Consider the following 12,622-nt stretch of genomic DNA (forward strand, 5'->3'; position numbering starts at 1 on the left):
TGCTAGGTCCAAAAACCAAGTCTAGGCTCTGTGAATGGGGTTTGAACGTCTCCAGTGGAGACTGCGACATCTGACTTCGCCTCCCTGTAAGCCAGTGTTGGCAACCCCAGCCCTTGCCTACCCCATGATGGAGCTTGCTGATGGGTGCCGGTCTCTCCCCACTGACTCCCATGACAGGCAGCTACTCAGGAAGGGTGAGCTAACCCTCAGAGAGCTGCTGGGTGAGACATGTGCCACCATGGGTTTCCTGCTGGCGTCACCTCTTTTACCCAGGGGAGTCACTTTCTCAAGGTCTCTGTGTGATGCTCTGTTTAGACCCAGATGTTAGTTACTGTCTCTGTGCATGCAGTGTTAGGAATCCTAGTAGACTTGCCTCCATCAGTCGTACTCCTCTCCATGGGCTGAATTAGCCCCGCAGGGCAGAGCAAGACTCTGCTCTTGGGATCAGCTGCTGCACTGCAAACCCTCTGGCCGCAGTGTGGAGATTGCCTCCCTGCTCTGGACATGGAGAACCCAGCATTGCCCAGCACCTTGGCACAACCAGCAAGAAGTGAGCACTGAGGATGCCTGCGTTTTCCTCCCTGGGCTTTTGCTTTAGTTGATATGTTACATTTCCAGATTGTGCCTTGTTTGGTAGCAAGCAGTAGGCAGGCTGGCCTCTTCTTAGGGATTGTCTTTCCATAAGCTTGGGAGTTGATAAAAGTTCCCTCTTTCGGTACTTGCTGTTATTCACTCAAGGAGAGGAAACAGGAAGCCACATATTATGCCAAAAGATTTTACTGATGTGTAAAAAAACCAGCAAGCCGTCTCCCCAAACCAATGTAATGGCACTTCCAAACAGGCTAGTGCTGAGAGCTCTGTTTGAGATTCAATTGGGCAAAGAAATCAATCTATAAAATGCACCCACTCTGCAGATCCCATTGAGATTAGAAGTTTCTCACCCCAGAGGTTTTTAAAAAACTAGCGTGACAGGCAGTGCAAACCCTTCACGTGACATGTGCCATGGCATTTCACTAACCATGAAGCCGCACGGGCTTGCTAATGTGTGCGGCTCCTAGCTGCAGATGTACATAGTCCTGGCTGGGCCAGGGGCACACATGAAGCGTGTCAGCTCACATCTAGGCCTGGGCAGTGGCTTTGCACCCCTGTGGCTTTTTCGGCTGCTCTGTGGTACAAGGTGGATTAGCTGCTTCCCCAGTGCTGAGATTCAGTATATTGGCCCTGGTCAACAGCAACCGGCAGAAGACAAAGAAAGGATTTTCTTGTTTTCCCCCTCAAAATGCAGCTGCTTTGAGAAATAAGGAGGACAGGGCTGCTGCCTGCTCTGGGGCTGCTTTGCGCACAGAGAGCTGCCGTCTACGGGAACGAAGGGTGCTCCGTGCCCTAGCTTGGGGGGCTGCAGGCCTGCAGCAGAGGGTTGATGCTGTCTGTGGGAGTGAGCACAGCCGAGGAACGGACTCCGTGCACTAAGGGCTGTGCTGTATGGAGGGACGGTAGCCCCCTCCTAGCTTGCATGGGGAGGCCAGGGATGGAGCAGGCAGCAGGGCTGCAGTGAAGGCTCTGTGCTGTGCTCTCAGCCCATGGCACAGCAAGCTTCCCAGGGCTGCTGTGGGGTGCCGGGCTGGAAGTGGGGAGAAAACACTGCCTGCACTGGGCAGGAGACCGGCAGGGTGAGGAACAAGGTGTGCTGGGGAGCTGGGCCTGGCTGCTGGCCCTGTGGGAGGCTGGAGCCTGTTAAGAGAAGGTCCTGGATGTACGTGGTGCCTCCCCAACCAAAAGCCGGTCCAGGAGCACAACGTCTTCCCTAGCATCTCCCAGGCAAAGGGCTGCTTCTGGGGCAGGCAGGCCAGCAGCAGGCCTAACGTAGCCTGCTCCTGCTGCAGGATGGGCACTGCAGCAGCAGCTTGCTCGTTCCCCCTTTTTTGTGTCATGTGCTGTTGCCCTGCAAAAGCCAACAGAGCTGTTGGCTTCAGCCCCGTGACAGCCTTACACAGGGAATGCCTGCAGGGACAGGAGTCAGATGCTAGACTGCTGTTATAAGCAGCTTCAGGCCCTTTGGCTCAAAAGTGCTGCAGCTGGGTCTGGTGTTTTAGTACCGCAATTGCAATGCCGATGTACCCTCAGGGATCCTGCTCACTGCTGGTGGTTGCTTTATGGTCCACCCTAGGAAAAATACAGCACTTTGCTATATGCTGTGTTGCACTGGGCTGTGAACTGGATCAATCCCTCTGATGCACTGAGGAGTCTTCCCTGTGCTGGGTTAAATCTTGCAGAGACAGGAGACCTGCTTCCTCCAGCCCCCAAGCACCCATTGTGTCTCACTTCATCCGCAAAGCCGTTTTGTTGCAGGGCAAAAGAGGTCACAGTCAGGTGACCTGCAGAGGTATAGTGGCCAAAGGATTTGGTAAATGCCCCCTCTGTCCCCAGATTATGTGGGGTCCTGATCTTCGCTCACAAAGTGCACCTGGGGATGGGATACCTTTCTAGGAATGTGACCAGCCTGAAGAATCCTTTGCCTCACCCTGATCCCAGGTTGTGATTCCTTGGCAATGATGTGTTTAAAATGCTGATGGCAGCATGGACCGTGCCTCTGGCTCTGGCTCATGGGGCTGCTCTGCCTGCCGCATGGCCCTTATCCGTTAAGGTTCTTCCCTCCTTTGTGGTGCTGAAGCTTCCTGCCTGGCAGTTTTTATCCATTCAATAAACATCAGTGGATTTCTTACCTGTGATTTATTCAGTCTTCTTTTGATCGCCTGTAAACTGCCAGTGCCTGCAGTATCCTGTGGCAAAGAGCCCCCAGTTGCATGTTAGGTGGGGAAGCTCCTTTTGCTTGTTTTGAGGCAGTCCCAGGCTAGCATTGTCTGGGATGCCTCTGTTTTTGTCCTGGGAGACACAGGGACAGTCAGCCAGCCCCTGTCCCCCTCCACAGATCGCTTGTGGTTTCACAACTCAGCCATCTCTTTACCAGGTTGAATGTTTCAGCTACTCAGTTGTTCTTTGAAAAGAAGCTGTTTCATACTTGACCATCTATATCAAAATGTTCTGAATAGCTCCAGATCATCAGCAAACTTTCTTCCCTCCCTTCTCCTCTTCCAGGTCATGTGTATTAAACAGCCCAGGTCTCAGCACAGATCCCTGGGGGCTCTTATTGAGACACCTCTACACACACATGTACTCCTGCCCCGTCATCTATCAGTCACTTCATTTCCTGCCCTTTGTCACCAGTTGCCCTGGCACTGACACTTAGAAAAGGGAAGTGGTTATCTGTGGGTCTTTTCTTGTCTCCTGCTGTGTGTCCTCTGGACACCTGATGCTATCAACTCGAGAATAAGTAAAATGGTCTTAGGCAATGTTGGTCAACCACCTGAAAAGTGAAGGAACAGCTTGTTCTGGGGGAAAAAGGAAAAAGTAGTTTTCATTACAACCGAGTACAAAAGACTCTCCTGCATATTGCTTTTGTTTTCTTCCACCTTCTGTACTTGCTTGGATGTGTACACACCCTTATGATTGGCTTTCTTTTTACAGTTATAGGTAAAGCTGGCCTCAGGGATGAAACCACCAAGACCTTGCTGATAGCTGATGGTTGGTCAGTACTGCAGTCCCGCGGCCACCTGGAAAGCAATCTCACCATAATGCTCCCTGAGTCCCATTCTCTGCAGCAAGGGAGGGAACATCATGCAAAGATGGGATCCCATAGCTGGGGAGCCACAGGAGCCAAGAGAGCATCTTCAAAACTAGTAGTTCTTGTTTGAACCCATTTTTCAGTGACTGTGTTCCCTCTTCTCCCGCAGCAGCAGGCTCATCAGCTTTTCTGGGGATGCCTTGTGTAACAGGGAGGCACAGAAGCCCCAAGTGAGGCCAAATCCTGCTGGTGCAGTGCTAAAAGGCAGAGAAGGAGACCCAACAACTGGTCCTAGAAGACTGCCATTCACACCGCTAAGGAGGATGAAAGGGGGGTAAAACAACTTGTGGATGAGGAGAGGGAGAGAAGAGAAGTATGTGGGGAAGGAAGGAGATCACCTCTCTGAAAAAAAGTGGCAGGGAGCACCATGGGAACAGTGCTTGCAACTACTAGTGATCTCCTTTGCGAGCTCTCAAATGAAGGGAGTCAGACACATGGGGAGATGCTGTACAGGGGTAAGGAGATGTGAGCATGAGTGTGGAGCTCCAGCACTGCAGAGCCTGGATGTGTGAGGGCAGCAGGCATACTGGAGGGCTGAGTAGGGCAGGCCACAGGGTTGGAGGAAGGGGTAATGTCCGGGTGGAAAACAGAGCCAGAACATGAGTGCTGGAAGGGGGTGCCACACTTTCTTTTCCCATGGAAACAGGTGTAATTACATATGTGAATATCTCTTCTTTCCCTTTTCCTCCTCTCTCAGCCACTTACAAGAAATTTCTTGTCACCTTCTTGACCAGGATGTGCGTCCAAGAGAGATTTACAGGAGCCCAATCCTGCAGCACAGACAGGTAAGCTCAGGTCAAAAAAAAGGGGTCTCTGATTTATTGTGGCAAATGATGGAGATATAAGTAGGCTGATTAGCATGGGTAGGGTGTTCACACAAATACGCATGGTGGCTTGAATTGCCCAGAATGTTTGCAGCAAGCTGGCAGCATGGGAATGAACAATTTAGGGCCTGTCTATAAGTGTCAGCACTGTCTGGACTTCTGCCCCAAAAGCTCCTGTTTCTCTTTAACCATGTTCCCAGCTTAACCATTCTGTGCTTGCCCTGCTGTTGTCCTCAGTATCCCATGGGGGCTTCCTCAATGCTTGCTGAGCTCAGCAGCTTCCCAACCTGGGACTGAGCTAAAAGCTCCAGGTCCACCTCCCCTTCTTTTATTTTGTTCCTCATATGGCAATTCTCCAGCCTACCGCTGACATGAGCATGGTCACGAGCTTAAGGTGGTGCTAGACTCTGTGATCTTTTGCTCTGAAGACATGGGCCTCAATGAGCTGAGCTGGAGAGGATAAGTCTGATCTTGAGTGACTGGGAAGCGTCTGGTGGTCTTGGGCAAGTCAAGACTTTGTATTCGAGCTTGTCTCCTGTGTCCCACATGGTGGCAGTGGCAGTCTGAGGTTCCCACTGTGGCACTCCCTTTCTCACTCTTCTGCACACACTGCCATGTACTCATAGCTGTTTGTGGGGCTGGGCTGTGAGTTAAATCCAGGTTTGCAACAAAACCAACAAAATCCTGCAAAAAGAAAAAGAAAAAGGCGTTTGGGTGAAGAAGGGGTGGTTACGACTGAAAATGAAAACCATATCAACAAAACAGCATGACAAACTCTTTCAATCTGTAAAAATTGGCAGTACTTCTTTTTCATGTTTGGATCTTTTTTCACTGAAATCTCCATTAATACATTTTTTCTTGTGGAAAAATCCATTAAGTTAAAAAAAAACACCTAAAGCCTGTTTTATTTAAAGAAAAAAAATCTCTGTTTCTTGGACTAGCTGTAGCTTTAAGCACATTTTATTGAGACAAGAGCAAGTCACTTTAAAAGTGACTTCTAACATGTTTTAAAATACTGACAATTCTGTTTTTGAATCATTCAGCACAGGGCAAAGGACTTAGAAATGGAAAATCACTTTGGGGGTTCATGACACTGCCGGGTACTTGGGGAGGCCTATTCTTGTTGAAGATGCCCCACTCATTTGGCCACTGCTGGACTTCTGCTGCCAGGGTCTCTGTGAAAATATGGCCCCTCCACACCTTTCTGTAGCAGAGAAAAAAGCTGGATCAAGGTGGGTTGTATGTGTGTTATATTGCATATGGAGGAGGTGAGCTCTGGGGCTGGGCTGCTGCCTCTGCTTTAACAAACCAAACCTTGCTGGTGAATGGCAGGCATGGTGACCGCTGATGTGAACCTTCTCTGGGATACCTCCAACCAGCCTGAAACCAGATGAGGAAGGTCCTCGATGCTGCTCTTTGCATTGCATGAATTTTCCCAGGCAAGAAAATAAATAGTACTTCCTATGATGGGGATCCCAAGCCCGTAGCATCCATCCTGCACCCAAGTGACACATGCCTTGCTGGCAAGGGCCTGCTCTTTGGTGTCAGGAATACCACTTTCTTATCCCTGCTCTTTTTGTCACCAGGACACGCCCAGATCTGAGGACACCACCACAGGATTGGTGAGCTCTTTGTCCTGACTGCACTGGGCTTAAGTTGAATGCACACTATGCAGTCAGTGAAAGATATGGTTTTGACCTCTCCTGGCCTGCTTCCTCCAGCCAACTTTCCTTGCACTGGCACATGCAATTGTGTGGAGAACCAGGTCAGCTCTCAGCCCAGGATGACAACTAAATCTGGGAGAAGGTAGAAGTTACTTTTGGATCAGATGATCCAATTTAAGCACAACTACATGTCAGAGAGGGTCTAGCTAGTGTGGGGGTGTGGGCAGGACTGCTCATCTCAGCAACAATTTGTAGTTAGATCTTTTTAAGGCAATTGTGAGATTGTACCTTCTGCTTCAACCGCCAGAGACTATGGTGCATAATAATGAAAAAGAGAAGGGCTCCATCCTGCTAGAAACTTGTTACAACAGGTCCAGGATATCCAGAGTACACAGTGTGGAAATTTTCACGGTGGCTTTCATGGCGTAGTGGTCAGGGAATCAGGCTTTGTCCCAAACCTTGCAAAGAAATCACACTCTCCTCACAACCTGACTGCCATGCTGTGGTACAAAAAAAACCCAAATCCCTAAACTCTTCTTGCTTTAGTTGTCTCTTCTGTATCATGGAAAGAAGATGGACACTGCTTCTCTTCAGTGACATCAGTGAGTGTCCCACTGCGATTTATAGTTACAATAACTTCAGCTCAGAGCAATACACTGCCTGTTGGAAATTTTCTTGTGGACAAGGTATGTAGGTGGTGGTAGTAACTTCTGAAGTTTGGTTTGTGGTTGTTTTAGTGTGTTCTTTGCCTTTCTCTAAAGTTTAAGATCTGAGATTGTTCTGGAGCAGGATGCTAGACTTGAAAGCTTTATAGCTTGATGTGTTACAAGAAATCCTATGTTCTGCAATCTCTTGCTCATGTTCTCAGGTTAAACTGATTGCCATGTTCAAGCCTGTGATGGCTTGTGCCACAGGCCAGATTAGCAGAGATCCTGTTACCTTAGCGGATGATGAAGGGCACATCTGTTGGGCTCATGTGGCCAATTTCATCTTCCTGCCATATACCATGATAAACTCAGTGGCTTCTTGACTGTTCCCAAGCTTCTAGTTCCAATTTTGACTTGGAGAACAACCTTGAAAGGATTCCAATCTTTTTATATTGAGTCATCTTTAGATTTCAAAACTCTGCCCTGGGAATGATTCTATGTATTTTCTTCTTGGTTGTGATCTCCCATGTTCCACAACACACCATCTTGGACTGCATACTCTTTAGACTTGGATCAAGACTAAAGAGAGCATCTCTACAGCTCTTCATTTGAGAAAAAAGAAAAAACTAAACAGAATTAGCTCCTTGATAACTGTTCCTGTGGAGGCTGACCTCTCTGGTCTTTGGACAGAGAGGACAATAGAAGAACAATGCCATAGCTGAGTTACAGGTTGCCCTTGCATCTGAGTACACCCAAGCCTAGGATTCACAGAAGGAGAGGGAAGAAAGTGTGTCTTTTACGTGGTGTGAGTCTCCATGTGACATATATACATATAACAGTTCAGTCCAGAAGTTTTTTCAGAAATGCGTTGAGCTGAGGGCTGTTCTCTGAAAGCAACTGTAGAAGCAGAAGGATTCCCTCTGAGGTTGAAAGACTGCTAGCCTGGCAAATTCCCAGGATCAGAGGATCAAACCTCTACACTGTAATTGCCATGGTTCATGTTTCTGTGGATAACATACCAGCTAGACTGAACCTCAGCTCACTGTCCCATCACTAAGTGACTCTGCAGGACGTGAACCAGAGGGAAGAACAGCAAGACGTCTCTGAAATTGTACATTTGGGTGGTATCACTAGGCAGAGAGCCTTCTGGTCAGGAGCGGCTGTGCTTATAGCTGAGAACAGCCCTCACTAAAAGAGCTCTTCTGGTCAGCCAGATCAGCAAATAGGACTTCAGATGCTCCTGGAGGAAATAAAGATGAGGAGGGGGGGAAAAAATGGCCTCCGTGCCTGGTTTTCAAAAGCGCAAATCTTTTAGCAGCTACACAGGCAAATAACTCTCCTCAGTTTCCAGCTATAGAAAGAAATGCAGGTCCATTGCTGTTTGCACCTCAGGCTCAGACATAGAGCTTTCTTTTCCCCAACCCTTAACTCTGCTCTCTTCACTGCTTCAGGTCCTTTGTTCTGGGATTTTTCTTGGACACTTATCCTCTAGTGTGTGCATAACACTGGTGAAGTGTGAGGTTTTTCCTTTTCTAATTGTGTCTCATCTCCTTTAAAATAACCTTTTTTCACCTTCTAACCATGGCCCCAACTAGTTATTAAAGCCTAGAAAAATGGATTTGGCTGAGTAGGCTGGAAAGTTAGTACATTTTTAAATTTTTGTGCCTTTGCCTAAGCATGTCAAATTTTTTCCTTGAATACAGCACTGCAGCGTGACTCTATTGAGCAGAGCTGATCAAAGGAAGGTGGTGAAGGAAAGATATGGAGGCAGGAATCATCTGACGATAAGGCAGGGCCCAGCTTAGTCCTCTAGTGATGCTGTGCTGTTTTGCACCAGTTCCCAGCCCTTCCTGCACAGGATGATGTTGGCAGGCAGAGACAGGAGATCACACAATGCTCTTTGGAACAGAAGCTAAGAGCACTGTGGTGCACCTGATGTGAGGGACCACAGTATTCCACAGCATCCTGGGTCTGCAGGACCACCTCCATTGCCATCCATGGCCCACTCCGTGGGAGATAGAAGGCAGAAAGCTGCAGGTAGAACATCTTTGGAAATGCAGTGGAGGGATGCTTTGTAAGAGGCAAGCAGCAAAGGGTGCAGAGAAACAGTGTCTGGCTAACAAGCAATGTTCATCTGCAGCCAGGGTTGCTCTGGATGGTGAACATAAGAGATTTTTCAGAGCAGATGCATCCTAAATCTTCTCTGCTGCTGATGAGAACAGGACTGGAACATGATCTGATGCAGGATACAGAAAGTGTGTGTGGGGTGTCAGTCCCACTGTCTTTATGTTTGGAGTGGGGTGGGAAGAGATTGAGACCAGCAGGAGGACTCCTGTGAAAGTCACAGACAAGGTGGAGGAGAAGCAAAGGAGAAAGGCAGCAGGCAGGGAGAAAGGCAGTAAGAGAGAGTTACAGACAGGGAAGGGAAGGGGGAATCTGAACAATAAACCTCAGCAAAGAGAGAGAATAAAGGGGAAGAGAATGCAAAGCAAACAACAACTGTAGAGCAAAAGGGGAAAAAAACAAGAGCAGAAACCCTGGCCTGAGCTGAGTATGGCCAGGGATTCCCTGGCTCTGCTCCCTGTGATCTTAGGTTAATGTTTGCTTGTGCCAGGTATTTCTTGATTCTCATGGCATTTTTAAGACATCTTCTAGTTCCAATGGAAAGTGTTTAAACTATTGACACATCAGACAAAGATCTAACTGTGAATCGGGGGAAATTACCGTTCTGGTTGCAACATAACCCTGTCTTCAATTCTCTGTAGACTTTAAGGAGTTAAAGTCTATCTTTTTAAAGCTATAGGCCAAATCTCTGAAATTAAAGGTGAGAATTAAGGCCTTTCAGCAAATCTAAGGGAACTGACCTTGTGAATAACAATGATAAAAATGACTTTTCAATTTCTTATAATTTTTTTCTCTCTTAGAGGAGTTCACATCTGTCTAGGAAGAAAAAGCACATCATAGTCATCCCTAGTACTAAAATCACAACATAACAATTTTACTATCTCTTTACACTTTCAAAATCATTGATTCTCTGGATTGAGTTTTACAATGCTTTACTATTCAGAGAAGACTTATCAAAGCTTGACAAGGAAAAAATAGCAATCGAGCCTGTTACTGTTATTATTGTGAGCCAAAAATAGTTTTCCAATTTGGGGAGAAATTCCAACACTTTTTATTAGAATACTGGAAAAACAAATGACATCAATTTTAGCTGGTGTGCAGATCTCTGAAAGTTGCAGGTGCAGCTCTTAGAGGATGTGACTTAAAGATATTTTGAAAATTGCCCCAGAAACATTAGAGGGATGCTTCAGAAGATGCCTGAGGATAAGGAGGCCTTTCTTCCACCCAGCAGTCACTAGTAGGACTTCAGTTCAGGATATTCAGCATTGAGCTAAACTCCTAAATGCATTTTAGTGGAGCAAGAGCCAAGTGCTGTTTTCAACATGTGTTGAGATTCTGACTGCTGCTGTCTTGAGCCTGGAGCATGTCTCTACTCAGCTATGGTGTAAGAGCCAGCCCTGACCTGGAAGCTACGTGGCTACAGTGATGGTGGATATGATGGTGGATATGTCTGTGCTAATAGTCCTCGGCTGGATCATGGTCACCTGTACCTAAAGGTGCACATTGCTCTTGGGTAAAGAATGTGGGTTGTTTTTACACTGCAAAGTGGCATACAAAGCAGGGTCCTCTGAACTGTTTCTCAAAGCAGGCAACACTGATGTTTGCCCTACCGAGGGATAGGGCAAGTTAGAGCAGGGCTAGGGGCAAAGCTATTGTGACTGTACCCGCTCTCAGGGCCCAAGGAGCATCTCCGAGTAAAGAGGAATTTGCAATGCCATTTCTAGAAACCAGAATAAGATTGCTTGATTGTGATCTGACTACTGTAATGTTGGCTGGGCAGCAAGAGGAAAGCAGAATGCTTTGGAAAAAGAACAGCTTTGCCATGGATCCAGGACTGGGGATAGCCTTAAGGGGTTAGTATCTGAACATTTCCAGCTCCTGAACACCTCCTCCCTGTGCAAGTAGAGACTGGCATGGCGAGGTGGCAGAGCAGGTTCTCTTGCCACGGAGTGGAGCCTCAAGCTGGCGCTGGGGGTGACAGAGTGATGAGCTGGGGAAGAATTGTTGTCTGCTTTTCTGAACGAATGAATGAATGAATGAATGGTGTCTGGCGGGTGAATGAACAGGTGTCTGGCAACCCAAGGGGAGCAAAAGGCTACAGAAAAGAGGGAAAGGATCAAGAAACCAAAAAATGAATCAAAGTTGCTGAAAAGACCCAGAAAACCCAGAAAAACAATTTTTTGAGTGTGTGATTTATTTTCTCTGTCATGTCAGAAGATTTTATGAGAGGGCAGAGGAAGGGGAGAAAAGCAGAAGAACAAGATTTCTGTGGGGAGAAACCTAATGTGGAAGAGGAGAGAGAAAATAATTTGAAACACACCCTCTCCTAAATACACTAGAAGGGAAATCTTAGATTGTTGTAGAAAGGCTGGCAGCAAAGTCAGCAGGAGAACAGACGACAAGTATCGCATGCTAGGCAGCAGCTCCCAGGCTCCCCAACAGCACTCTGCAAACAGTGCAAGTACTATTGGAGATCTTCACCTCCACTCTGAACATGGTGAGCAGCAGCTATGCTGGGAGGAGAAAGGAGCAGGTGCTCTGGGAGGAGCTGGCATGATTTTATCATTGCCAGTTCTACATCAGAAATAGTGTGGGGTTTCCAAACCTTCCCAGTTCAAAAGCAGCTGGCAAATTAATGCTATAGGTAACTCTGCTGGCTACAGGGACTGGTTCACAAAAGAGCTTTTTAACAAAGGCATAGTGTCTGACCTCAGGGGAAGTTTTGGAGCTGAGTCTCAAGCACAGATCTGCTCCTTGCAGCTTGGAATGAGTATTTTACTTCTCTTTAATGTCTGCCATTTAAGCCTTCCATCCCTCTCTGCCAAGAAAAGCACAGAAGGTGTGAAAATGACAAGAAGAACGGTGAAAAACACAGCTCTACTGCAGCACCAGAAGGTGAGGAGGGGAAGACAGGTAATAACAGAAAATCTTAGTACAATCCACTAGAAATGTCAATTGCACAAGACATAAATCTATAGGAAACCAGGCTTTGCTATGAGTGCCTGTAAAGGAGCAAAACCTCATGCCTTCTTGAAAGTCTTATGAGTTCCAGTAGTGATTGAAAATGCTCTTGGCATTTTCCTTGCTAGAAATTCAGTATCAGAGCTGCCAGCTTGGAAGTATGCAGACAGCACAAGACACCAGCCATCCCAAGTCTAACATGGAGAAGTGACTGCCCAGTCCCGATTCATAAATGAAAGATGGCAACGGGAAGAGAAGCAGGGTAAACAGAAAATACTTCAGCTAGAGTCTAAAATGTCTTAATAGTATAAGATGTCCCAGGGCTCACAGGTTGTAAGAGAACTGCTTTAGTTACAGGTCTGTGTGAGGACAGCTTCTTGTTAGGCTGAACTGCTCCACAGAAGTGAGTTGTTCAAATTTTAAAACAAAATCCTTGTCTATAAGCTGTGTCCTATTGACTGTTCCCAGCCTAGTTCACTCAGTTTCTGATTATTCAAACCTAAAGGGAAGTTGCCCTTTTGTTTTTGCTCTTGCTGTTTATGGTTATTATCCATTCATGCTTTGATTGTGTAGCTACACAAACAGGAAGTGGTTGCATGGCTCAGAGGTTTGCTGAAGCATCGCAGAACCTGTTCATGGCTACTAATTGGGAGCAATCAGAAGCATTATTTGATGACTTTTTGATAAAAGCTGCATGAAATGCAAGCAGGTGCTCACTTA

This window comes from Apteryx mantelli, chromosome 14 (assembly GCF_036417845.1).
Source record: "Apteryx mantelli isolate bAptMan1 chromosome 14, bAptMan1.hap1, whole genome shotgun sequence".
Taxonomy (NCBI): Eukaryota; Metazoa; Chordata; class Aves; order Apterygiformes; family Apterygidae; genus Apteryx; species Apteryx mantelli.